Here is a 27,460-nt window from a genome sequence, read left to right on the forward strand (position 1 = left end):
AGAGGTGATGGAGGTGGGAGAAGTCATGGAGGTGGAGGATGGGGGGGTGATGGAGGTGGGGAAGGTGATGGAGGTGGAGAAGGTGATGGAGCTGGGGAAGGTGATGGAGGTGGAGGATGGGGGGCTGATGGAGCTGGGGAAGGTGATGGAGGTGGAGGAGGTCAGGGAGGTTGTGGAGGTGGGGGAGGTGATGAGCGGCAGCACTGAGCTGCCAGCCAGAACACGGCCCCTGGACGGCTCTCTCCTTCTCTGGGAAAGTTTATTCATTCTCACTTCATCTCCTCGGTGCACAGAGGTGAAAAGCACCAGCATTCCCGACTGAATCGTGCCCCGGCTGCGGTAAAGCCCGGCTGCCTTGCTCTGGACAGTGGCCGAGGTCCCCTGTGACGGCCTGGCCTGGACGTAGGCGGGGAGCCTCTGTTGGCTTCACTGTTGACTGTTGCAGCTTCCATTCCGGGGCACGCAGAGCTCATCTGGGATGAACAGTTAGAGGACTTTTGCTTGTTCTTTTCTTAACAGCATAGATTTGTTAAGTAACACTGAATTTTCTATTGCGGTAAAGTACGTATTACATAAAGTTTACCATCTCAGTCATTTTTAAGTGGGCGAGTCAGTGGCGTTCAGTACGTTCCCCATGTTGTACAGCCAGCACCCTCTTCTCCTCCAGAACTGAAACTCTGTCCCTACTAAACAGACACTAACTCCTAGTTTCCCTCCCCCAGCCCCTGCCGACCACCACTCTGCTTTCCGTCTCTGAAACTGATGTCCCTCGGTCCCTCATCTGAGTGGGGTCACCCAGTGCTTGTCCTCTTGTACCTGACTCACCTCACTGAGCAGTGTCCTTCCGGTTCATCCATGTTGCAGCCTGTGCTGGGGCTCCATTCCTTTCCGTGGCTGGATAACATTCCGACCTGTGAATACACCGCCTCTTGCTTATCCATTCACCCTCTGATCAACAGTGCAGTCATTTCCGCCTTTGGCTCATGTGAATAAAGCTGCTTTGAACGTGGGGTGACAGGTGTCTGTTCGGGTCTTTGTTTTCACTTATTTTCAACACATATCCAGAAGTGGGATTGCTGGGTTGGACGTTTGTTTTACACCCTAGATAGGCCTGTGGCAGAGAGAAGCCTGCGGGGTTTCCCAGGTCGTCCCCGAGTGGAGACAGTCTAGGGTTAGCCCCCTCCATCAGACTGACTGATCCCGTGACCCTGGGATCCCTAGTTTTGACATCATCACCTTCCAGGGAACTTGTGTCCCTGCTGGCTTCCCGGCTCCTGTCGGATCTCTGCCCTGTGGGCGTGGGCGTGAGTGGACGTGGGTGTGGGTCACGTGCATGCAGCAGAAGCAGCCACCAAGCCTGTTGGCTACTTCATATACAGCTTTACAAAGGGGCGGGCACAGCTGCAAGGCGCTCCCGTAGAGTTTTGTGTTGACATTAAAAACATGGACATTAACAGTGTAACCTGCTTGTGGTAGTTTGTCCAGACCTTGTAGTGTTATAGTGTATGATTTATTTTCCATTTTGTCTCTTATGATGATCAGTCAGTGCAGATGTGGCACCGATTCCCCGGAGTCCTTTCACTCATTAACAGCTCACGTTACATAGCGGCATTTTTGCGTATCTGGTATTGCCACATACGTTAACCCACTGGAAGGTCATGTTTCACGGGTGAAAAAGCCATGTCCACGGGCCCCACGGATGAGAACCCAGAGACAGGAGGTCCTGTGGGCTTGGGAGGCCGCTTCTTGGAGCCACTGTTACCCACCGCCCCCCACCATGTCCGAGTCTTCCTCATCCGCTGACCCGAAGGGTTCAAGGATGTCTGTTGACAGGCTCCCCCAGTCTGCTAATCAAGCAGCTCTGTGAGTAGTCCCTGTTCTTTGCTGGTCTGGGTTGGCCCTGGGGTGAGGTCCCCATTGCCAGCATCAACCCAGGCTCCTCTCGAGGTGCAAGGAAGAGTAGTGATCCGTGGACTCTTCTCGGTGAGACTTCTTCTTCTGGCATTGGTATTAATATTTCTTAAACTTTTGTTGTTTGGGCTCTCACAGGACAAAATGACATAAGGAGTAATGGACAAAAATGCGCAGTTGGCTGTGATTATTTTGAAGTTTTCGGAGGACGTCTGCCAGTATTCCGTTTGTTTTGTGTGTGTGTGTGTGTGTGTGTGTGTGTGTGCGCGCGCGCAGATAACTGCAGTTCTGTTTTCTACCCTGAAAAATTTTCAGCTCTCAGATCCCTTCTCTGACTCTTGTTCATCCTATGATCTTGAGCAAGTTGCTGACGATCTTTCAGCTTCCTTTTTACTCACCTGAGAAGTGGAGGTAATCCAAACACTTGCTTGTAGAACTTGAAGGATGAGGCAGAGTGAAGGGTGGTAGGTGCTTAGCACAGAGCTTGGTACATGGTGGGGGCTCCAGAGAGACGAGTTCTCCCCCTGTGTCCTGAGGCCAGACCATTATCCTCCACTGTGAAGCTTCCAAGACACCCATCTCTCTGGGTGCCCCTGGCCTCAGCTCTCATACCCACCCCCAGCTCCCTACCATCATCTCACACATTTCACCTTCTAAGTATTTCCCTCACTTTTCTCCTCCTCTGTGCCTCTGGTTCACTTGTCAGCAGCCTCCTAACTGCCTCTAGGGTCTGTCTTCCATACTATCACTAAGATTGTCTTTCTAAAGCAGAGCCCCATACGTTTCTGTGCTTAAAAACCATCTCCCGGTCCCCACTGCCCACAGCAAGAGCTTCACGTCTGCCTTAGCCTCTTGCCCCAGTAAGTTGAGTCAGAGGAGCTGCTGTGCAGAAGCTGGGGCCAGGCCTGGAGCCCTACCCTACAGTCTGCCCTCTGGCCTCAACTCCAGGACCACTGGCAGGTGGGAGACGCCCTGGGCCCCAGGGAACACGGTCTGTAAGTCAGTGCCTTAAGGAAGAAGATTCAGAAATTCTTTGTAGTCAATAGACTGGACCTTTCATGTTCTGGGTTCAGATCACTTCTTCAGCCTCATCTCTTGACACAAAGCTGTTGACTATTTCCCAGACATACTAAATGCCTGTGGGTCACTGGTCTTAGCCTAGGGCATTGCTCCTGCCTGGACTAACCCTTTTCTTTTGAACAAGACACTGCTGATCCCCCAAAGCCCAGGTCAGATCCTTACCCTCTGGAAAGACACCTCTGGCTTCATTTAGGTTGGAGGTAATGATGGTCACAGTGGTGGTGGTGGTGATGGTGATGATGATGGGGAAAAGGGTGACAAGTATAGAGATGGTGGCGAGGATGGAGATGAAGGGAGGACGGAGATGAAGGTGATGGTAGTGAGGATGGTGATGAAGGTGATGGTGGCAAGGATGGAGATGAAGGTGATGGTGGTGAGGATGGAGATGAAGGGAGGACGGAGATGAAGCTGATGGTGGTGAGGACAGAGATGAAGGTGATGGTGGTGAGGATGGTGATGGTGGCGAGGACGGAGATGAAGGTGATGGTGGTGAGGACAGAGATGAAGGTGATGGTGGCGAGGATGGTGATGGTGGCGAGGACGGAGATGAAGGTGATGGTGGTGAGGACGGAGATGAAGGTGATGGTGGCGAGGATGGTGATGGTGGCGAGGACGGAGATGAAGGTGATGGTGGCGAGGACGGAGATGAAGGTGATGGTGGCGAGGACGGAGATGAAGGTGATGGTGGTGATGAAGTGAGAATGGTGAGAAGGGTGATGATGGTGAGGATGGTGATGAAGTGAGGATCGTGATAATGGTGATGTTGGTGGTGAGGATGGTGATGCTGATGGTGATAAAGTGGGTGGTGAGGAGGCATATGTGATGGTGCTGTGATGGTAAAGGTTGTGGTTCTGGTGCTAATAATGGTAATAATGGTTATAATGATGACAGTGATGGTCATGGTTTTCACCGTCAGCCACTTCCTGTGGCAGGCCTGAGTGTTTCCAGTGTCACTCGCCATCTCAGCACGTCTCCAGGAGGAAGCGCCATGCCCACTACACCCTGGAGGAGCAGAGACGTGGGCCAGGGGCCGGTGCCGCTCGGTCGTGTCTGTGTCTCCACACAGGCTCATGGCAGTGATGTCTGAATTGCTAGATAGCGGATGTGCCTTAGAAACTGTGAATGGGATGGACATGCTCTTGCTGCTATACCCTAAAGACAAGAAGACAAGATGCTTGTGTAAAGAAGCAAAAAGCTTTAAAAGTCGTGAAGTTCCTGAAGTTGGTGCCCAAACAGCAGAGCGCCTTGTGTCCCAGCTGGGAACCCATCCAGAGTTGATAACAAGATGGCACAAAATGCTGCTGGCACTACTTTTAAAGGCTGTGAGGCTTAGGTACCACGTTTCAGTACAAGTATGTCTTTCTGGGCAGTTGTTTTTGTGACATCTGATGTCTCTCCGTAGGTCTGAGCGTCCTGGGTCAGCTCTTGGAGGCTGTCTGCTCCTCTTATGTTCTCTTGGCCTCCAGCAGGTACCACTGATGCTCGGGAAGGAAACCACAGGCGCCAGAAATGGTACATGATTTTTCTTGGAATTTAAAACTTTAAATGAAAAACAAGATAAGTAATCCTGCCACCTTAAAAATGTACTTGATAAATTGTGGAGCGAGTTTTAATACAGATAAGTCTATGTGTGAAGTGCTTCCACAGATGTAATGGCCACGTAACATACATTTTTTTAAACTCTCGGATGGCCCTTTCCTCTCCACTAGTAATTTCAGACTTTGTGAAGACTCGGGCCCTGCTTCCACCTTCAGTCAGGGTCCTCAGAGGCTGCCCCTTGACCGTCTGCATCTGCATCTCCCAGGAGCTCGTCTGCCAGCAGAAACCTGGCGTCACCCCGCACTTGTGGAACCAGGAGCCCCACCACTGGGCCCAGGGCACACTCCCCACAAGATTCTGGGGCCCCTGGAGTTCAAGGACCAGGGCTCTGGGTGACGGTCACCCTTTCCCTGGCCACCTGTCCAAGCAGAAAGGTATGGACAGCATGCTTCTTCAGCCCTTATTGAATCTTTTCTTCTTTGTGGTGGTGGTGACGCTGGTGATGATGGTGGTGGTGATGCTGGTGATGATGGTGGTGGTGATGGTGACGACAGTGATTTTGTGATGCTGGAGGTGATGGTTGTCAGCCCTTGCTAACCTCAGGGAAAGATTAAGGATATTGGAGCCTGGAGGGAGAGACCCGGCCCCAATTACTCATCTCACACACTTGGATAAGACACGGAAACTTCCTGAACCTCATTTTCCTTGCCTGCAAAGTGGAAGCAGCAAACACCTTTACTAGCTGTAAGGCCTCTGCAAATATCAGCAGTTTTATTATTTAAACTCAGAAGACAACACTGGATTCTAGTCTTGTGACTTCTCTGTGTCCAGGTGGAAGGAGGGCTAACAGTTGGTGAATAGTCTGGTGTTGGGCTGTTTTCACCTATATTGGATGTATTTAGACATTTCTGTTCATCTGCATTGATCCTTTCAGGATGAATTTTAACGCATATTTCTTTTAAAACTTAAAAAATATATATATATTCCAGAAAGGGCAGAAGATAATCTCAGAGTCCTCACCACCAGCCCTGTGGCCTGGGTCCCTGGTCCCCAGTCCTGGCTCTTCCAGGCTTGCCGCTGGCGTCCAGGGTCACCGAGCTCCCCGGGCTGAGTGGCCTTGGTGGCTGCACCTGCCCGAGAATCACCAGCCAAGGCCCCGGCGTAGAAGGAGTCTGGTTCTCCTTTCCCATTTTAGGTTATTAAATGGGACTCCTCCCGCTTGGCCCCGTCTGAATCGGGTTCTGTTTTGTCCCCCAGAACCTTATCTCCTGCCTGCCCTGGCTTTGATCTTGTCATCGCAGTTGCGACGTCTTCCGCTGGCGGCTCCTCCTTCACCCCAGGTGCCTCCTGCCACCGAGCCTGCTGGTCCTGTAGTACATACTCACCCCTAAGGAGCAACTTTAAAAAATCAGCACTGATTTCTAGATAAAAATCACAATTAATTTTAAATGGCCTCCGTAAACCTTGTTACAAATAATTGCCAGAAACACACAAAGTCTGAAATTAATTAAAATCGACAGCTTCACTGGATGCAGGATGTGCTTCTCATTTTTTCAGTTATGTGTCTGAGCCCGTGTGTGGATATTGCTCGGGCCGAAGCTGTGGCTCGGAGATTCCAGGTGGGAAGAGGAAAGGGGTTGCTGGAGGACGCTGTGCAGGAGCGGGGAGAACGTGGGTTGGAGCTGCCCTGACCTGGCTGGCAGCCCTGCCTTTTCTTTTGGTTGTTGGATGACCTTCTGAGCCTCAGGCCCCTCATGTGTGAAATGGGTTTAGTAACAGGGTGCCTCAGTAACCTCAGATATGCAGATGACACCACCCTGATGGCAGAAAGCAAAGAGGAACTAAAGAACCTCTTGATGAAAGCGAAAGAGGAGAGTGAAAAAACTGGCTTAAAACTCAACATTCAGAAAACTAGGATCATGGCATCTATTCCCATCACTTCATGGCAAATAGATGGGGAAACAGTGGAAACAGTGGCAGACTTTATTTTGGGGGGCTCTAAAATTACTGTAGATGGTGACTGCAGCCATGAAATTAAAAGACGCTTGCTCTTTGGAAGAAAAGTTATGACCAATCTAGACAGCATATTAAAAAGCAGAGACATTACTTTGCCAACAAAGGTCCATCTAGTCAAGGCTATGGTTTTTCCAGTAGTCATGTATGGATGTGAGAGTTGGACTCTAAAGAAAACTGAGCACCGAAGAATTGATGCTTTTGAACTGTGGTGTTGGAGAAGACTCTTGAGAGTCCCTTGGACTGCAAGGAGATCCAATCAGTCCATCCTAAAGGAGATCAGTCCTGAATATTCATTGGAAGGACTGATGCTGCAGCTGAAACTCCAATACTTTGGCCACCTGATGTGAAGAGCTGACTCATTGGAAAAAGCCCTGATGCTGGGGAAGATTGAGGGCAGGAGGAGAAGAGGACAACAGAGGATGAGATGGTTGGATGGCATCACCGACTCGATAGACATAAGTTTGAGTAAACTCCGGGAGTTGGTGATGGACAGGGAGGCCTGGCGTGCTGCGGTTCATGGGGTCACAGAGAGTTGGACACGACTAAGCAACCGGACTGAACTGAACTGAACAGTGTGCATATGTGTGCACTCAGTCAGATCTGACTCTTTGTGACCCCATGGACTGTAGCCCACCAGGCTCCCCTGTCCATGGAGTTTTCCAGGCAAGAATACTGGAGTGGTTGCCCTTTCCTTCTTCAGGGGATCTTCCTGACCCAGGGATCGAACCCACCTCTCTTGTGTCTCCTTCATCAGCAGGCGGGTTCTCTACTGGCAGAGCCACCGGGAAAGCCCTTTATTAACAACAGCCATCTCCCAGAATCGCTGGTCGTGATGGTGCGGATATGCTGGCTCGGAGTCGGCACTCAGGCTTTGTTACTCCCTCCGTCTTCCCCCTCGCTCTCCCTTCTGCAAACCGACCTTGCCGGAGTTGCTTCATTCATTCCCTCCCTCCCTCGCTGCTGCCACCAGGTAAACAGAAGCAGACCGGAAGCAGAGAGGGCAGGGACACCAGGCAGTTGCTGTCATCTGGGCAAAAGCACTGGCCTGGGGGTGGGGAGGTGTCTTGGTCCAGGCCTGCAGACCCGGATGAGGGTCTCCTCCACCTCCCCGCTCCCCCGCCCCTGTGTGTGAGGCCGGCAGGGCAACCAGGGTCAGTGTTTGCCAAGGCGAAGGGGGCTGGCAGAGCTTGCGATCGCCTGCCCTCCTGGAGCAAGCCCCTCTCTCAGCACTGGGGCAGTGTGTAGGGCGAGGAAATTCTTCTGCACGATTGCTATAGTAACTGGACGCATTTATAAGTTGCGTTCACGGTCAACCTTTTGTCAGTTTCCGTTCCAGATTTCTCAGGCTGAGTCCGGCGTGTCCTTGAGTGGAGCGCTCTGTGGCCTTCACGTTCCCTCACGGCTGCCCGTGTGGCTCTTGTTTAGGCTCCCCCCTGGCCCGCTTCCTGGAGGAGCACAGGCCCAGGACTGGCTCTTAGGTCGTGCTCTTCACTAGCCACAGGTGGCTCGGCGGGTGCTTAGCATCTGAGCCTCAGTCGCCTCGAGGAGAGTGGCACCTGTCTCCTCGTGAGGCCGTGTGTTGGGTGCTTGGGAGTGTTTCCTGAGATGTGAGACGCTGGGGAAGCAGCCCCGCAGCACAGAGCCCCTGCCCTTGACAAACTCGTGGGCGGGCCTGGTGGCAGATCAGAGCACCCTAACTTGGTGAGTGGAAGTAGTGGGGCTTAGACATCTGAGGGGGTCCTGCGAAGGAGCCACCAGTCCAGCCAGGGATGGCAGGAGGCTGCGCCCCCGCGAGGGAGGAGGTGAATGGGAACAGACCTTGCCGCTCCAGCGTGACAGTTTCTCTCCTCCCCCTCTCTCCGTCTACTTCCCGCTTTCTCTTCCAAGTCCACAGGCATGCCTTCCCCTGTCTCCCTCTCTCTTTGGAAGCTCTGGACAGTAAAGGCTGGCTCCTCTTCTGATTCCTTCTGTGCCTTTGGTCCCAGAGATAAATAAATGACACCCCCCCCCACCTGCCATGTCTCTGCAGAGAGTGGCGACAGAGAGGAGAGAACAAAGCTTGGGAGTTATTTATTTCTTGCTTTGCAGAAATGTTTATTGGCAAGCAGCGCGGCAAGGTGGAATGGTTTGATTTGATTAGCAAGTCTAAATGTATTAGCAGCGAGACAGAAACGATATTACAATTAGTGGTAATTAGCTGTGCTGATGACTCTGGGTGGCAGCGCTGGGTGGCAGATGTTGCTTCCTGGTCCTGGGTTAGACGGAGAGGGCACTTTTACCCTTGGTAAGAGACTCAGCTCCAGGGCGGAGGTGGGGTGGGGGCGAGTGGTGCCTGAGACCTCAGCCCTATTGTCAGCAAGTCTTGAGTAATCGCTGATTAGTCGGATCACAGAGACGTGTGTGGGGGTCCTCCTGGTACTGTGTAAAGTGACTTTGTGATGTTGGGGGACAGTGGGCTTGACTTGCGGGGAGCCCGAGCCCCTCCCAGCCTGCCCTGAGTCGGCACCGCTAATGACAGCAGCAGTGGCTGGCTTTATACACCTGCATCTCTCTACAGGTCCTTGATTTAGCACAGCCCCTCCCAGCCCTGTTCCCTGAGGTTTTCTTGTGGCCTCGCTCCCCACGCCCAGCGCCCAGCCAGGGCTGCAGCGAGGACCCCAGGGGTACTTTGCTAATGAGTGGTGCACGCCGATAGTGCCTTACAGTGTTGGCATAGACTCAGGAGACACTCAAAACTAGGTGACCACGCGTTTGCAAGTTAGTTGACTTGAGCGTATGTTGTCAGTGACTTTGAACAAGGTTGGAGGATGGAATGGAAATGACTGACACTCTGCGTCCTCCAGGAATTTCCAGACTTCAATGGGGACGCCAGACAAGCATCCATCCTGCAGACGTAGCCGAGGGCGCTGTGGTGAACGATGAGAATGTTTCAGAACTGGAGGGAGGTGGTGGCTGCCCAGCTCTGTGAACAGACTAAATGCCACTGAACTGTTCACTTTAAAATGGTTATTTTTATGTTCTATCAATTTCACCTCAATTTTTAAAAAAAGCAAAGTGCTAAGAAAGAGTTTGGAAACCCAGACGCTGTAAACTGGGTACATCTCAGAGAGTTTAGTGGAATAAGTTTATCTGTAGTGAGACAAAGTTTCTGAAAACTCAGAACTGGTAAATGAGATGATCCTGGATGCTGAGTCTGCCTCTGAGGCTGGGAAGAGCCAGAAGGGTGAGGAGGGGAGAGGCGTGTCTGTGATGCCTGGGGCGAGGTGAAGACCTAGGCTCAGGGGTGCAGGGCAGCCCTTGGGGGACGGTGAAGAGAGGTGAGACCACACTTCCTGTCTGCCTCTGGCTGCTCTCCAGGGACTGCAGGGCAGGGCAGTGTGTGCCATCTGTATGTCCAGGGGGAGGCTGCCCTGATGCCCCCAGGCTACCCAGGCATGATGGAGGCCACGGCAGCCTCTTGAGTGGGGCCCCCTCTTCCTTGCATCACAGGTGGACTTGGCCTCAGCAGCAGCACCCACCCAGAGAGGCAGCTCCTCCCTGTCCCCCCGGCTCCCAGGCCGGCAGTGATAACTGTGAACTAAGGAATACGCATGCTCAGTCGTGTCAGACTCTTTGCAACCCCATGGACTGTAGCGGGCTCTGCCAGGCTCCTCTGTCCATGGGATTCTCCAGGCAAGAATACATTTGTACTTGAGGTCGCATTTGTACTTGAGTCCAGAAAGGAAGTTGCAGAAAAATGCTTTGGTATGAGTCCATTTATAGAAAGTTCAAAACGTCCAAAACAATATATGTATGTTTAAATAAATGTATTTGTTCAACTCTAAAGAAAAGTCAGGGAAGGATAAATATGAAAGTTACTCAGATGTGACAGGAAGTAGGGAAGGCAGGCAGGAGTATTTCAAAACTGGTGTTCCTTTTCTTAAGCTGGGATGTTGTACACAGATGATACTGTTATTCTTTAAATGCCACGCATTTTATTTTTTCTAGTATCTCTTCAGTGCTTAATAAAAACACACACGTGTTCTAAATGTGTACTGCCGTATGGGGCTTCCTACCTCAAACCCACTGTGAGATTTTGAACTTATGCAAACAGGGGTCAGGGCTGTCCTTGGCCAATAAAACCTTGGGGAACAGGGCAGCTCCTGGTTACTAGAGGAAAAACATTGTGTAACTTTGGAAATAAGACAGAATGGTCAAAAGTGTACGAAGCCAGCTGTGGGGCACCTGCCCTGTGGTGGTACATAAGTCATCAATTTGCTTTTTTTCCTAAAGTAGCATGAAGTCCACAATTTAGACGTTTAACCAACAGGAATTCTGGAAATGAAGCAAAACTGATTAGCGCCCCCTCCTGGGCAAGGTGAGAAGGAACCTTTGCAAGCCCGGTAGGAGGGCGGCCGTGACTGCGCTGGTTCAGCACCGCGGACAGCGCTCGCGCAGCCGCTTTGTGTGGGGCCCCTTTGCCGGAGGAGGACGGCTGGAGCCTAGAGTCCGGGGTTGGAATCCTGCCTCTTGGAATTCTTAGCTGTGTGGGCTCGGGCATATTCTCAGGGCCCTGGAGCCTCAGTTCCCTCCTGCCTTCCTGGTAGGGGGCTGTGAGCAGGGAGGCTACTGCCATGGTCCCTAGCATGTGCTCTGGGGGTGGGCAAGGGGGCTGGGGTGGGCAGGTCAGAGTGGGAGAGGCCAGATTCGTCCTGCTTGTGGGTTTCATGTCACATGGGGGAGCGGGTGCCATGAGTGGTGACTGGTGTCATCAAGCCTGTCACAGACTGCCTAGGTTGCTGGCACAGCGGGCTGGACAAACAGGAACCCCACTATGGCCCGTCCATCACCTGCACTTCCTGCTCAGGACCAGCTTCAGGGTGGCCAGACGGGCAAAGCCAAGCAGGTGGCAGCATCACCTCAGGCTTGTCCCAGGTGTGGGGTAGGTACGGGGAGCAGAGGTGTCTCAGCCAGGAGCTCGGACCCTTGACCCTCAGACTCTGGAGAGCATGGCTTGATGCATGTGGCGATGGTGGCAGCGGCTTCTGAAAAGCTCTATTTTTCCTTAGTGATGCGAGGAAGCAAGCTCTCTGTCCCCTGCGTGGCTGGGAGGAGGCCTGAGGACAGAGGTGAGTGAGGGGAGTCATCCGTGCAGGAGGGGATTCTCTCCATTTTAAATTCTGTGGCGTTCGGGACTTCCCTGGCAGTCTAGCGGTTAAGACTCTGCGGTTCCACTGCAGGGGCTGTGGGTTCGATCCCTGGTCGGGGGATCCTGCATGCTGTGTGGTGTGGTCAAAAAGTTAAAATAAATTCTGGGGCACTTGCTTCTAGTCCCAGGCACACCCGTTTGTTGACATATGTTTCTTTTCTATTTGTTTAGCAGTTGGGTACTGGGAGTGTTATGTGATCTAAACTCTCGATAACAAGGAGCACATACCATTAATTGAAACAAGATGGGTTGGCAGCTACATCTCCATATCCACCCCGGCCTTATTAAGTCTCAGTCACATTCACACTGGGCAGCTCTGTTTCGCACTGTGAGCCCAGCGTGGGTGGAAGGATTCCCGCTGTTTGGAGAACTAGCCTTCTTTCTCCTTGATTTCTAGCCTGACATAACATACACTGGAGTCAAAGCTGAGGAGGTGGTGACAAGGGCTGGAAGCGACCAGCTGTGGGGACAGTGCATTTGTCTGGCGACAAAACTCAACCTGAGTCCAGGGCAGTGGGGGCCCGTCCTGCATGGCACCAGCGCATCTGGGTGTGCAGGTTGTGTCTGTGAGAGTGTAAGCGTGGGTCACATCGGGGCGTGTTCACGAGACCCCGTGTCCTTACACACATGCGTGCTTACACCATTATACACCAACACTATGGGGCCAAGGATGGAGCTGATGTTTCACGCCTGTCTGTTCTCACACCTGCTGTGACCCCAACCCGATGCTTATGGTGCTTCTGGGCAAGAAGGGGTCAACTTAGGCCAGGGCTCCAGGAACACAACTCTTCCTGCCGAGCCATAGCCTTGGACGGTTCATCAGCATCCAAAACATACGCACCTGGTCTTGTTTCTGCTCATTCTGCCTGTGTCGTCCTTTCCTTTCTCCTCCAACATTCCTGCTAATCCTTTAAAAACTGACTTTGGCACCTCCTCCGAGAAGGCTTCCCTGACTTCACCATGCTGGGCTAGGTCTTCCCCAGCTGGTTGCCTGGCTCTGGGAGCAGGGCCACACCCTCCTCCCATGACACTCCGTCTCTCTCAAGATGCCTTGCCAAAGCTGGGAACGCAGTAGGTGCTTTATATATGTTGTATCTCAGGATAGTTACTTCTTCCCTCCCCTCACCAGGCGTGAGAGGATTTTTCTTCAGTTTTGCTGTGAGAACCTGATGAGATTCCTGGAGGTAGAATCCCCAAATATGGGGCCTCCCTTTTTAGACTGGCCCCTAGGAGTTTTTCACTCTGAAGTTCTTCTCCACTGAGACTCCAGCAATTTGTTGAAGTTACCATTTAAGCGTTCCTGCCAGTGACGAATTGCCCAGCTTTCTGCTCCTGGTAAGCCATGATTCTCTGGAGAAACCTGTATGTCTGTCCAGGCAGCCTCCTGCCTCCATCCCCTGCCCCCCATCCTTTGACTTGTCAGGGCCCAGCCTCTCCTGGGGCCCCAGTTGTCTGGCAGCAAAGACACCATCACTGCTGAGTAAGGAGCTTCCTGTCTGTCGGAGCAAACAAACACCCACACAGCTCTGGTGTGCACTGATGGAGAGGGAAAGGGCTGGGATCATGTTAGTCCCAGGGGGTCAGCTCCACCAGGGCCGGGCACCAAGGAAGTGCTCCTTCAGTGTTTGTTGAGTGACTGACTGAAGGCTTGCACAGGCCAGCTCTGTACCGACTCGCTTCAGCAGTCCTGAGCTGAGCCATGTGGAGGGCCTTAAACCAGGTGGGCCTAAGAGCCCCCACCCGTTTCCTGCCTCCACTCGGAAAGTCAGCTCAGTCAGGGCTAGGGTCCGGGCTTCTTTGGCTTTTCAAGTTTCCCCCCAACCCCCTGCCCTTAGCAAAATGATGAAATGCATAATAGACCAAAATATGCCCGCATCTAGAACTCATTATACGTTTCCCCAAAGTTAAAAAAAGAGAGGGGGAAAAAAAGAGTTCTCCTTAATCACCTTCATATTTTCATTAACAGCATCAAAGCGATTAGGTCTGGAAAAAGCAGCCTGAATCATAGTCATCTTGGAAGAAGTTGATGAAGAATGCCGAGGCATTTGAATTTCAAAGCCCAGCCTTTCTCTCTCATTAATGTTTTCTGCTCTGAGGGCTCCCCTAAGACCCCACTGCCTGCCCCAGTCCTTCAGGGAGTTGGAGAACGTGAACGGCATGGCATCGGGCTCCAAAGCGGTCGCTGCCACAGGGTGGGAGCCCCCTTTGCGAGCTCGCTGGACCCTCCCCCTCACCCCCACCCCGCCCTCGCGTCACAGATTCTGTGTGCCAGCAGCTGTGGGGCGCCTGTCCAGGGCCCAGGTGGGGCGCAAGGCGTGTAGGATGGAGCACCTCTTAGGGTGCCCTCAGTCCAGCCAGGGAGACAGACCCAGCCCCTGTGTGGGAAGGGTCAGCGCAGACACAAGGGACAGTGCCCCAGGGAACAGAGGGTCTACTGGGCGTATGGTGGCAGAGGGACGGGTTTCTTGAGACAGAGACACAGGCGGGTCTGTGTTCTCCAGCAGGTGGGGAGCAGACCCCCCAAAGACACTGAGCATCCTGGAGGTGATCAGGGCTGTACTGGGTCCTGGAGGCCCCCAGGGGTTCCGGGGGGCAGTGGTGGACCCACAATGGACATGCCGCTCAGGGTGGCTCACCCCTTCTTTCCATCCTCCTGACTCCGGAGGGTCTGCCTTGGGCGTAGGGTACCTCAGGCACACTGCCTCCAGCGCCGCCCCCAGGCCGGCCAGCCCTCACTGGCCCCTGCAAGAGGCTGAAATCCTGAAACCAGCCGCAGTGTGGGGAGGGGGGCCATTTCCCAGGGACTTGAGAGGCACCCACAGTGGATGGGCCTTGGGGCACGGAGTGGGGCTGCTGAGTGAGGAAACAGTGAATGAAGGTCTCCCAGGGTGTGTTAGGAGCCCTTCCATCCTGATTCACCCCCAGGGCAAGGCGGGGAACTCTTGAAGCAGAGGCAGAGTGCAGATGTTGAGCGTCGTCCCCAGAGCTGCTCTGAGAGTGGGTGTATCAGAGCGTCCGGAGGAGCCTTGACCACACCGGTGCCCAGCCCACCTCTACCTGTTGAGTCCACAGCTGCAGGTAGGGCGGGTGAGTCCGGCGGGGCAATTGCTGCTGTTGAGCGTGGCAGCGGTGCAGAGGTCACTTGTCTGTGCAGTGAGAGGTGGCCTGCAGGTGCCGTCCTGAGTTGACCCCAGGGGCCAGCGTTGGTGAGTCATTGGGTCATTGGTGGTTCTGCAGCAGGTGGTGGCGGGGGGGGGGGCCTGCTTCCCTGCACACCTGGCCCTGCCCAGCCCCACCCTCACCTGTCTCAGATGCTGACTCGAGTTGTACCAGCATCTTCCCAGTAGCCTTGCAGAATGGACTGGGGACTGCTGGAGTCCTTTCTGAGAAAATAGAGTGCAGGAAAGGAGTCCAGGGGCTCGAACATGGGGTGGGTCAGGATTTGCCGGTCTTTTTGCCATTAAGTGAGTGAAGTTGCTCTTTGCAACCCTGTGGACTGTAGCCTACCAGGCTTCTCCGTCCATGGGATTCTTCAGGCAAGAATACTGGAGTGGGTTGCCACTTACTTCTCCAGGGGATCTTCCCAACCCAGGGATTGAACCTGGGTCTCCTGCATTGGAGGCAGACGCTTTAACCTCTGAGCCACCAGGGAAGCCCCCTTTTGCCATTCAGTTCAGTTCAGTCGCTCAGTCGTGTCCGACTCTTTGTGACCCCATGAATCACATCACGCCAGGCCTCCCTGTCCATCACCAATTCCCAGAGTTCACTCAGACCCACGCCCATCGAGTCAGTGATGCCATCCAGCCATCTCATCCTGGGTCGTCCCCTTCTCCTCCTGCCCCCAATCCCTCCCAGCATCAGAGTCTTTTCCAATGAGTCAACTCTTCACATGAGGTGGCCAAAGTACCAGAGTTTCAGCTTTAGCATCATTCCTTCCAAAGAACACCCAGGGCTGATCTCTTTAGAATGGAATGGTTGGATCTCCTTGCAGTCCAAGGGACTCTCAAGAGTCTTCTCCAACACCACAGTTCAAAAGCATCAATTCTTCGGCACTCAGCTTTCTTCACAGTCCAACTCTCACATCCATACATGACCACTGGAAAAACCATAGCCTTGACTAGATGGACCTTTGTTGGCAAAGTAATGTCTCTGCTTTTGAATATGCTATCTAGGTTGGTCATAACTTTTTTTCCAAGGAGTAAGTGTCTTTTAATTTCATGGCTGCAGTCACCATCTGCAGTGATTTTGGAGCCCCCCAAAATAAAGTCTGCCACTGTTTCCACTGTTTCCCCATCTATTTCCCATGAAGTGATGGGACCAGATTGCCATTAGGACCCTTTTAATCTTCCCTCTTAGAGGTGAGCGTGCTGAGTGGTGAGGCAGGCGTGCCCTCCCAGCTTTCTGCTGTGCTGGCTGGGTGCCCTCGGGCTGGCCGCACAGTGTCTCTGGGCTCCTGAGGATCTGGTCTCTGGGCCTCTGCTCACTTCCTGCGATTCCTCGAGATGCTTGTGCTGCCAGGGTGTGTGAGGGCCACAGAGTCGTGACCCCAGGGGTTTCCAGAGCTCACGGAGACACAAGGCAGGGTTCAAGTCTCAGCTCTGACGTTTATTAGCGGGAGTCCTTGGGCCAGTTAGTTAGCCTCTCTGTGTCTCCCTTTCCTTATCTGTAACTTGGCCTCTGCAGCGCTGGTCCACAACCGTTTTGGCCCCAGGGGCTGGTTTCGTGGAAGACAGTTTTCCCACGGACCAGGTACAGGGGATCATTGATTTGGGGGTGATTCAAGTGCATTACACTTACTGTGCACTTTATTTCTATTATTATTACAGCAGCTCTGCCTCAGATCATCAGATGTTAGACCCTAGATGTCGGGGACCCCTGCTCTGTGGGACTGTGGCAAGGAGCAAAGGAGGCGGTGGAGATTTAGCCCATACAGGTGCACAAGGCAAGCAAACACTAGAGTTGATTATCGTCAAGCTCCTCCTGGCTTCCCGGCTGCCACACACTGACCTCTTGTCAGCCTCAAGCAGCTCCGTTTGCTGGTGGTGAGCAGAGGTCCGGAGGTTGAAGCCTGGACCCTCTGACTCCGTGGCTCACGGGCCGTGTCCGGCCCGTGATGGAGCCGGCACTGTAGGGAGTGGGGGATCCGAGGGGGCAGGAACCCCTCAGTCGTTATCTGGTGCCACTGCCTGCAGGGGGTCCTTGGTGCTGGAGACACCCGGTGTCTAGAGGTCTCCTGCTACCTGACGGGAGCCGGGCCAGACCACACAACCATCGCGTGGAGCCCGTGGAGCTCAGACCCTTGTCCGTTGCCTCCACGAAGCCAGGGGTGACTCGGACCACAGCAAGTTTCCTTGACCTTCAGAACGTCCGGCGATGGGTACCTGGCAGCTGAGCATCGTGTAGTCCCAGAAACAGCGTCACGATGGGGGTGTGTCCAGGGGATGCAGGGGCTGATTCAGAGCATCCCGGGGCTACTGCTGGGGCAGTTTGAGTAACAAAATATGGTTTTGGGATCATAAACCTCAGTGTGAAATAAATGTCAGTCCGTGCTAATGTTAATAAGTGACTAAATAAGGGAATGAAGGAGAGGGACTTGCCTATGGTCCAGTGGTTAAGAATCCCCCTGCCGGTGCAGGGGACGCAGGTTTGATCCCCACCTGGGAAGATCCCACGTGGCGCGGGGCAACTAAGCCCGTGAGCCACAGCTTCTGGGCCCACTCTCTAGATCCTGTGCCCCACACCGAAGACCCAATGCAGCCAAATAAAGAAAGATTAAAACAGTGAACGAGAAAAGACAACTCTGCCCCAGGCAGAAGAACGCCAAGTAAATTACATCAATACTCTGCCCTGGAGGAGGTGGGCGCCCCCCACCCCTTAACAGTGTGAGCTCTAGGTGTCGTGACCCTTCCTGATTCTGCAGCTCCGGACGCCGGATAATCACACCAGCCAGGTGAGTGAGGCCAGCATCACAGAGCTGGGTCAGGTTGATGGCACGTGCCTGATGGGAGGGGGTGCAAAGGACACCTCATCTCTGTTCGTCCCCCCAATACCTGGGACCCCAATCTAAAGAGGAGAGAGAGAGCAGACAAAGCCCAAAGAGCCTCCTACAAAACACTTGCCCGGTTGTCCTCAAAGGCCATGTGAAGTTATTTCTGGAATCACCCAGCCCGGCCCCGTGCGGCTTGGCTCCTTTGAAGACGGCTCTGCCTTCCTGATGGACAGGTGAACAGGCCTGTTTAAGCGAGGCCCTTGGAAATTAGATTTCCAGCTGGGGCTCCTGCTCCTGTGGGAAGAAGTTTTGTGTGCTGGAGGGGGGGCAGTTGGGGGTGGGGTGGGGGTACATCCTTTCCCAGTCACCTCGTCTCCAGCACATGGATAGGAAACAGATCAGAGAGCTGAAGGCGCTTGCCCAGGCTCACACAGCAGAAAGCAGTGAGTGCAGATGACAAGCTGTGCTGTGAGAACCATTCAGAGAGGCGGCTTCAAGCTCAGCGATCAGTGCGGGTCCAAAAGGCCCAGTGGGGGGTCTCTCCCTTGGGGCCGCAGGTAACTCAGACCCAAACCCGGGGATGCTGGTGGCTTTTATCCCCTCTTACCACTGCTAAGTCGCTTCTGTCCTGGCCGACCCTGTGCAACCCCATAGACGGCAGCCCACCAGGCTCCCCCGTCCCTGGGATTCTCTAGGCAAGAACACTGGAGTGGGTTGCCATTTCCTTCTCCAGTGCATGGAAGTGAAAAATCAAAGTGAAGTACCTCAGTTGTATCCGACTCTCAGTGACCCCATGGACTACAGCCCACCCCCTCCGTCCATGGGATTTTCCAGGCAAGAGTACTGGAGTGGGACGCTATTGCCTTCTCCGTTATCCACCCCCCCAACTCCCACACAAATGAATAAATCAAGAAGGCCCGTTTCTTATCTAAAGCCACATTAGAACTTTGCCTGCAGGCAAGAACTGTCCCCCGAAGATCTCACCCTGGGAGGTATCTCCCTTTAAAATGTAGTTATTAATCATCAAGGCTGACAGCATAATGGGTTCGTTTAAATGTGGGCACAGGGAACTGGGCTCTTCTGTGGAGTGGGGCAGGGGTCGTTGTCTTCCTGCTGGAGAAGCGAGTATGGGAGGGACGCCCAGCGGTCAGGCCTGAGCCCCGGTGAGAAGGGCCGGGGTGGTGGGGAGGGTGGGCAGTTCATGGGGCCTGCAGGTGGGCCACACAGGGTCCTCGCCTTCTCTCGGGGAGGGAGCACTCTGTTAGAAGCGGGGCTTGACTGTGGAGCGTGTCTCAGGGGGTGGGTGGGGGGGTAGTCTGTGTTTTAAGGAAAATAACGGTAAACACCATGTAGGGAGGACAAGAGGCCGGGACCTCCATCAGGAATCGTAGAATACGGCTGCAGTCTGGCCAGACGTCTCCTCGTTGACTTCCTGGTGCTAAAGAGAAGCCGGGGCCTCCGGGTTCTGACACTCACAGCCGGACACGGCAGGGCTCGAGGTGGGAGCCAGTGCCCTTTCACAGAAGAACTGTGATGCCCTCGGTCTGCCAGGCCTTTTTCCATCACCAGGGATCCGGAGAGTTGAGCTAAGGTCAGGTCACCCTTACGATCACAAAGCTAATCTCTAAAAATGCCTTGTGGGGCTGGTCCTCTGTCTCCTCCACGTGGAGAGAGAAGCCCCAAGCAGAGGGCTTGGGGGGGCCCTCTTTGAACTTTGTGGGTGTTTACCCCCGTACATGTTTCTGGGGCCCGGGCTGGGAGGGACATCAGTCAGAAACCTCCCTCTGTGTCCGCCCCCCGCCCCGCCCCCTGCGATGGTCCTGACATCAGGGAAAGGCCTTGGGCACTGAAATTAAAGTGAAGTCTGTGCTTCACGAGCAGGTAGCGACTGAAGTCTGCCTGGCTGCTTAGGAAGCACCTTGGTATCACTCTTTCCTTGAGCTGCCCTTCTCACCTGGGAGGACGGCGGCCGTGGTAGTGATGACTGTGATTGCCAGGAAAGGCTTAGAGAAACCCCCATCAAGCTACCTCGGGGCCACCAGACCAGCTCTCTGCAGGCACTTTTGTACCAGTTACTTTCCTGCTGGATGCAAACAAATCTGTTGGTGCTGGAACAGTGAGTCGCTGTATCCAGAGTGCCCTGCTTGGCCGTGTTCCCTTGCGACCTCCACCGTCTGCTCATCAGCAGCTGCCTCACTCCCTGGGCCACGTCCCGGCTGACATGACCCTTCCCTTCTCATCCTCAGATGAAGCAGGGGCTGGCAGAGGGTCCCCAAGGAGGGGGCACTTGGCTTCGGGCAAAACCTCGATTCTGTGATGAGGTGAGGCCTGGAGTGAGCAACTTGCAACCAGAGAACTCAGTTTCCTCATCTTCAGGACATCTAAGTGCAGCAGAGGGGGGCCCCGTAACCTTGGGAGAAAGAAGCCCATTTTGGTTGGAGCAGGAGACAGAAGCTTCCAAAAGGAAAGAAAAAAGAACTGGCACCTGGTTATACAGAGAAGGGTTTTCTAATTCGGTCAGGGAATTTAGGAAAAGGTAGCAAGAGGATCATAGAAAACCAAGGCAGTGAAAAGGCAGGAAAAAAGCAGTTGTGAGAGGGAGCGTTGGCCTGATCATCAGTTCAGTTCAGTCCAGTCGCTCAGTCGTGTCCGACTCTTTGCGACCCCATGAATCGCAGCACGCCAGGCCTCCCTGTCCATCACCAACTCCCAGAGTTCACTCAGACTCACATCCATCGATGCCATCCAGCCATCTCATCCTCTGTCGTCCCCTTCTCCTCCTGCCCCTAATCCCTCCCAGCATGAGAGTCTTTTCCAATGAGTCAAGTCTTTGCATGAGGTGGCCAAAGTACTAGAGCTTCAGCTTCAGCTTTAGCATCATTCCCTCCAAAGAACACCCAGGGCTGATCTCCTTCAGAATGGACTGGTTGGATCTCCTTGCAGTCCAAGGGACTCTCAGGGGACACGCACTATTTAAATGCGAATACAGCCTTATTTGGGGGACTTCCCAGGCGGCTCAGTGGTAGAGAATCCTCTCGCCAATGCAGGAGATGAGAAGGAAAATGGCAACCCACTCCAGTACTCTTGTCTGGAAAATCCCATGGACAGAGGAGCTCGTCAGGCCACAGCCGATGGGGTGGCAAAGAGTCGGACATCACTTAGTGACCAGACCACAACAGAAGTTTATTTAGACACTCCACCGGAGGCGGCGTGGAGGGGCAGGAGCAAAGCGCCTGGGGCCTGCACACCAGCCCTTCCCCAGACCCCCACCACTCCCTGCGTGAACCTGCTTTTGGTCCATAAGGTTTTTCGTGCAAGTAATCAAGGGAAGGGCTTCCCAGGTGACTTCAGTGGTAAAGAATCCCCCTGCCAGTGCAGGAGCCACAGGGGACTCGGGTTTGATCGCTGGGTCGGGAAGATCCCCTGGAGGAGGAGATGACAACCCACTCCAGTATTCTTGGCAGGATAATCCCATGGACAGAAGAGCCTCGTGGGCTACAGTCCATGGGGTCACACGAGAGGTTAGACACGACTGAAGCGAGTGAGCATGCACACTCGAAATCGGGGAGAAACTTTTTAAAGAGAGTTACTTCCCTGCTGGCTCAGACAGTAAAGTGCCTGCTGCAGTGTGGGAGACCCGGGTTCGATCCCTCAGTCAGGAAGATCTCCTGGAGAAGGACATGGCAACCTACTCCAGTACTCTTGCCTGGAAAATCCCTTGGATGGAGGAGCCTGGTAGGCTGCAGTCCATGGGGTTGCACAGAGTCGGACACGACTGAGCGACTTCCCTTTCACTTTAACCCTTGTAAAGAACTCAGTCCTGTGCTTGACCCATGAAAGCGCTGATGGGGACTTGGTTGTGCTCGCAGCCCGGGGACCTGGGGTGTGGTCCCTCTGCGGAATGGCAGAGGTGGGCCTGGAGGTGACTGTAGGTCCAGGGAAGCCGCCTGGGTGGTGGGCAGGGCGGGAGGAAGCTCAGGGAGGGAGGGGGCAGGAAGGATGTAGGGAGGGTGCCGGGCGGAGGGGGCAGCACCTCCGGGCACAGCTCCCACCTGGGGAAGCAGAGTGTGGGGTGATGAAGTGACGCTCCAAGCACCTGGGGTGCTGCCCACAGGAGAGCACTTCCTCCCGTGCTCCCTGCTCGGGGGAGACCAGGCCAGGGGATGGAGGCGGGCGCTGAGATGATCAGGAGGGACCACCCACCCCTTAATTCTTGCCAAAAAAGGGCCCGGTGGATTCAGAAACGGGAAGCCCTGCCCTGGGAGGGTCCAGCAGTGGCCTGCCTGGAGGGTCCTCCGGGGCTCCACCCCCTGGGCGGCGGCCTCACCGAGAGAGCCTGGCAATTCCGAGTCCCATAATGTGTGATAAATCCCAATATTTCTGCCATTAAACAATAGCGTTGCGAGGGCTGAATTGCCACCTGCAACGAGTAAATTAAATATTGACGATTTCATTGACTGTTAGATTTAATTTGGAGCCATCTTGCTGGGGCCGTAATGGGGCTGGCGATGACTTTGTATTGAATCCCAGCTGTCATCCCGTTAGGAGTTGAGGGATGAGGAAAAGATGCCCTCGCGATGCTGACACGTCCCGACTCTGGCCCCGGGTCAGGCCTCCGCCCCATCAATCTGGTGCCCGGGCTGGTTGGGGCCGCTCTCTGTCTTTCCTGCTCGGCTCCTCTCCAGGCTGGTTGGCGAAGCCTGGTCCTCCTCCTCCCAGGAGACCGCACCTCAGTGTCCCCCCCCCGAGAAGAGCCTGGACCTTCTGCCCTCGGGGCCAGCCTGTTGGGGCGTTGCTTCGGGACATACACGGAGCCTGTGCCCCCGTTTCCCGTATCATCCCACTTCGTGGTCACAACCGCCCGGTGGTCACAGGTCGTGATTACCCAGATCTGAAGCCCGGAGAGGTTTTGGACCTTCCCGAGGTCACACAGCCAAGGAGGAGTGAGCAGGACTCTGTGCCAGGCTGTCCAAGCCCAGAACCACCCCTGCTCCTGAGCAGGGACCGTGCCACCACCCTGTGCCCACGCAGGCCTGACCCCAGCTGGATTGCCTGTCTGTTCAGGGCCTGCTCTGAGCTTAGTGTGACTGTGGCTGCCCGGCTGGAAGCCCCACCCCGGCTGCTTGCCCACCTTTCCCGTGACCCTGCTGTCCCCCGTGCCGCTCACACCTCCTTGCCCTGGGCTTCCTCTGCCTATCCCTGGAGGGTAGCCCCCGCACCTTCTGTCAAGATCGGCCCCTTCTTCAAAGCCCAACTGAAGTGCCCTATCTGGTGCCCACCCTCCAGGAGGCTGGCTCTGCCACCGCCCGTTCGGTGGGGGTGGAAGGCCCCCTCCCCAGGGCATGCGCGTGAATGGATCTGGTGTCAGAAGGCCCAGGTCTGTTCAGGTCGGCTGCATTTTGCTGGATGGCCTCGGGCAGGTCACATCACCTCTCTGTGTCTGTTTGAAAAGATGTTGATACTGTATGGTATATATGAAATATACCAACCGAGTGGACCTTAAAAGTGGAAATGGGAGCAGAGGCTCCATGTATGTCCCAAAGCAATGTCCCAACAGGCTGGCCCCGAGGGCCGGAGATCCAGGCTCCTCTCGGGAGAAACACTAAGGTGCCATCTCCCGGGAGGAGGAGGACCAAGCTTTGCAAGTCTGCCTGGAGAGGAGTTGAGTAGGAAAGACGGGAATGACTTGAGATACAAGAAAAGAAACTCTGACTGTGTAGTGGTAGACGTTCACTAGGCATTTTGGTCATCCCTCCACAATATAGACAAACATCAGGTCATTCTGTTGTACACCTGAAACTAATGTAACATTACGTATCAGTTATACTTCGGTAGCAAATAATTAGCGAGCTCACAACGTCCTGAGCACGTGCCCCGCGCTGGAGTCGGTCCCGGCTGCTTCGCGAACCTTCTCTTTTCCTGACCGGAGCCCTCAAGAGTAGATGCTGGGGGAGATGAGGTCCAGAGGGTATGTGCCCCCTCCAAGCCTCCCAGGTATTGAAGGACAGAGCTGGGATTCAGACCTGGGCCCATGGAATGCTTAGCCCGGGCCCTGAGCCCCCCTCACCTCCTGGTCCCAGCCGCCCTTGTTGTGTGAAAAGACCACCGCCCTCCTCTGCTCTGGAGCCGCCTCTGCTTCCAGCTTCCTCAGCTGTGTTGGTGTTTGCCTTCGAAATGCGCCCCTCGTGTCCCTCCTCGACTCCCAGCGCCCTGGGTTCCTCGTCAGCTGGCCTTTGTGTAATTGCACCTGCGCTGTCGGGGAGCTGTCCCTCTGGGTGCCCTTTCTGGGGCCCTTGGTCCAGTCAAGGCCCTTCCTCCTTCATGTGGTGGACAGTGAGCTCTAGTGACATGAGCTTTAGCCCCATGCGACCTCTGAGTGTCCTCTGGGGACACCGGCAGGCCTAGGAAGAAACACAGCGTCCACACATGTATATACACGCTTGGATACGGACACGGCCTTCGTCGTCGCTTAGCTGGGGGCTCAACAGTCTTCCTGGAAAGGGCCCGACGGTGTGTCTTCTGAGCTTTGTGGCTCGTAGAGTGCTGTAGCCACCCAGTGCTGCGGCCGTCGGGCAGGTGTGGCGGTGCAGCGGGAGCGGGTGCGGCCGTGTCCCAGGGTGACTTGGCTCCTGGACACTGACCTGTGACTGCCACGCCATTTCCACACGGCACAAAGTGTCATCCTCTATTTGATCTCCTCTCCCGGCAGGCTGTACCGACATAGGCAGTAGGCTTGATTTGGCCCGTGAGCCGTAGAAGCCCGCTGGCTTTCCGGGGAGCTGGACCCTCTTGTTAAAGATGGCAGATCAGACTGAGGGTCTCTCGCTCTCCCGGGTGTGGTCCACAGGTGAACTGCGGGAGGGTTTGAACCTGACCAGCAATAAACTCGATGGAAAGGTGTTGCTGTTGGTGCAGGGGTGGTTTTGTGGGTCGTGGTTTTGCTGCTCAGGTCATGTGGAGACCTGAATGGCCCCAGACAGGTGCCCACAGGGACTCAGGTGTGACCCCAGAGAGGCCAGATGGGTGCTCACAAGGACTCAGGTGTGACCAGATGAAAGCTGGTACCCAGCACAGAGATACAGCCCAAGTGGTTCAGGTTGGCTGGGTTGGTGCCAGAGACCTAGGCCCCAGAGACTCTGCTGGGGAGGGGGCAGCTTCATTCCCTGACACAGTATAACCGGCATCTTCCCAGGATGGGAGGAAAGAATTCAGCAAGAATCCAGTGTGTGGGGGCCTCAGAGGGAAAGATGAGTCTCTCGAACACTCAGGCTCTGGAGAGGCTCAGGAAGTCAGTGGGGATCTCAAGATGAAGGTGTTCAGGCGCAGGGGAGGGGGGCCGATCGTGGCTGCGGATTCTTCCAGGGGCCGGAAAGTACTGAATGAGCACTGCCCTCTGTGTGTCTTCCAAGGGAATTTGAAAAGAGAGAAACTGTAGCCGTTCGGTGCGTTCAGAGAAGACCTTGACCCACTACTTTAGCCTTGTTGGTTGTGCAGCAACAACTTGCACACCCCCTGCAAAAGCGTGGACCCTCCAGGGCTGAGCAAGCTGCGGCTCACGCCCACTGGGGTGGGGTTTTGAGCTGGCGGAGGCTCCTTCAGAATATGGACTGAAGCTGGAGCACCCAGCCTGACTCATGGGAGGAGGGCCAGTCCCCGGGAGGAGGCAGGGGGGTGGCTCTGGTGGGAACCCCAGCTGATGGGGGAGGGGCACCCTTAGAGCCTTTGTTCCAAAACAGATACGATAAAGTCAGCTCAGAGGCGGTGTAACCCCTGGGACCAAACCTGCACACCTGGGAGCTGCGGGTCTCAAGAGTGGGGTGGGGCTCCCCTGGGGAGGCTCCATCATAGCAGGAAGGCTCCCACGCCACTCCCCCGCCCCCTCCAGGACGCACCGGAAGAGAACACACTGAGAGACCATGGCTGGGTTAGAAGATCCAGGGCTGAGATTGTGTTGTGAGTAGAGGCTAATTAATAAATTGGAGCAGGAGAAATAAAGGGAACATGGGAAAGCGAGACATGATCGCAGCATGAGAGCCCAGTGGCGCCCGTGACTGGCCCGGTCTGCAGAACTTGGGGGTGACGGGACGGGCCCGTGGAGCTTCCAAGGTGGAGCCGCTGCACTTCATAGTTTCCAGCGTCAAACTGGAAACGTCAAATGTCACACTGGTTGAGCTTCTGTTTAAAAAAAACTGGGAAACCACACCCAGACCAGCAAGTGCCTCCTGTCCGGCATGGGGGAGCAGCGTCTCTCCCTAGTGGGGATCCTCATGGTCCAGAGATCAGAGCCAGGCCTGGAAGGTGGGCTCCTGATACCCACCCCGCCCACCCCCCAGCCTCCCTGAGCTGCTACAGAAGAAACCTCAGGATCTCCAGAATGGAGGGGACGGCCAGGGTCCAGGTCAGTGGGCTGATCAGCTTTCCCAAGAACTGACCAAGGGGGCCCTGAGAAGTGCAGGGTCCCCAAGACCAAGCCCACCACCTCGTGGGTTGAATAAATGGGTGACGTAGGCCGAGGGGGAGGACGGAGTGAAGGGGCAGAAGATGTCTGTGACTCCAGGGGGGTTACAGCATCTCCCCCCAAGCTTGCTGCTGGGACCCGGAGAATCCTGGGCCCACCTGGACCGTCAGCCTCGGTGGAGGCCCTGGGTTCAGGTGCGTCCTCCCGTGCCTGCCCACAGCTGCCTGCCATGGTCCAGTAAACGAGAACTGGTTACCCACCCCCATCCTGCCATCGGTATTTGGGGGGAGCCTTGTCGGGTGGCAGGAGACAAGAGGATGCCCGAAACCCCCATCACTGGCTGTGCTCCCGCTCCCGCCCTCCCAGGGGTTCGGCCTGAGCCGAGGTGCAGGAACCTTGAGTACAGCAAAGATCCGGGGCCTGGGTCACGGGCAGGGGACAAACCCAAGCTGCCGGCCGCTGTCTGGGGACCCAGCCCACGTTCACTCACGGAGCAGGGGGCTCGTGGAAAGCAGAAGCTTCGCGAGCTCTGCGTTCCCTCTCGGTAGTGGAAAGGGTGCGGGTTTAGGTGTGTGTCTGCGTGATTTAGGTGAGTGTCTGTGTGATTTAGGCATGTGTCAGCATGGGAAGCGCCAGATACGTTGTCTGGCTGGAATGAAGTTGCCCTGTTTCACGAGGTGGTAGGGTAAGAAGCCAGGTCAGACCCCTGTCTCTCTCTCACCCCCTGGCTCCTGCAAAAACCAGGTTGCCCGTTCTTCTCGGGGAAGCATGGAGCCCACCGGCCTCCTAAGATGTGGGAAAAATGTGAAAGAATTTGCTTGTGAACTAGAGTTTGATAAAAGCCCTCCTCCCACTCTGCTTTCCATGCACTGAGGGCGTGTGCACTTATTATGTCTATTCAAGAGTTGTCACTGGGAATTTACAGGCATTAAGGCAGGAGGAGGGAGCAGGCCAGTAGTAAGCAGCTTCTGGACACGCAGACAGCCCTTGATACAGAAATCTGTCATCCCATGACGTGAGCGTCTTGCTTCAGCTTACGGCAGAGGAAAACTGAGGCTCAGGGAGGTGGAAAGGGAGTGAGCGAGGGTCCCGCTCTGCCTGCCCCTGAGCCTGACGCGCTCCTCCCCACACGCTTCTTTCCGGGTCCACGGCTTTATTTCTGGCTTCAGAAGGCGTCATCCCTGAGTCACTGCTCTCAGGAGCCCTGCCCCGAGGACGCTCTCCCGACGTGGACATCCCCTGGCAGGCCGTGTCCCCACACCTACGTCCCCGATGGGGA

The 27,460-nt window shown here is 54.9% G+C and overlaps 1 protein-coding gene and 1 non-coding gene across 3 annotated transcripts in view; one reads left to right on the forward strand and one right to left on the reverse strand.

Annotated features, from left to right (window-relative positions):
• The window catches only part of PHF21B (PHD finger protein 21B), an 83,567-nt gene that overhangs the window by 17,960 nt on the left and 38,147 nt on the right, over positions 1–27,460 (forward strand). The window lies entirely within an intron of this gene.
• Positions 15,315–15,386, reverse strand: TRNAW-CCA. Its single transcript has one exon. It is a non-coding gene; the product is annotated as a tRNA-Trp (tRNA).

This window comes from Oryx dammah, unplaced genomic scaffold, assembly GCF_014754425.2.
Source record: "Oryx dammah isolate SB20612 unplaced genomic scaffold, SCBI_Odam_1.1 HiC_scaffold_29, whole genome shotgun sequence".
Taxonomy (NCBI): Eukaryota; Metazoa; Chordata; class Mammalia; order Artiodactyla; family Bovidae; genus Oryx; species Oryx dammah.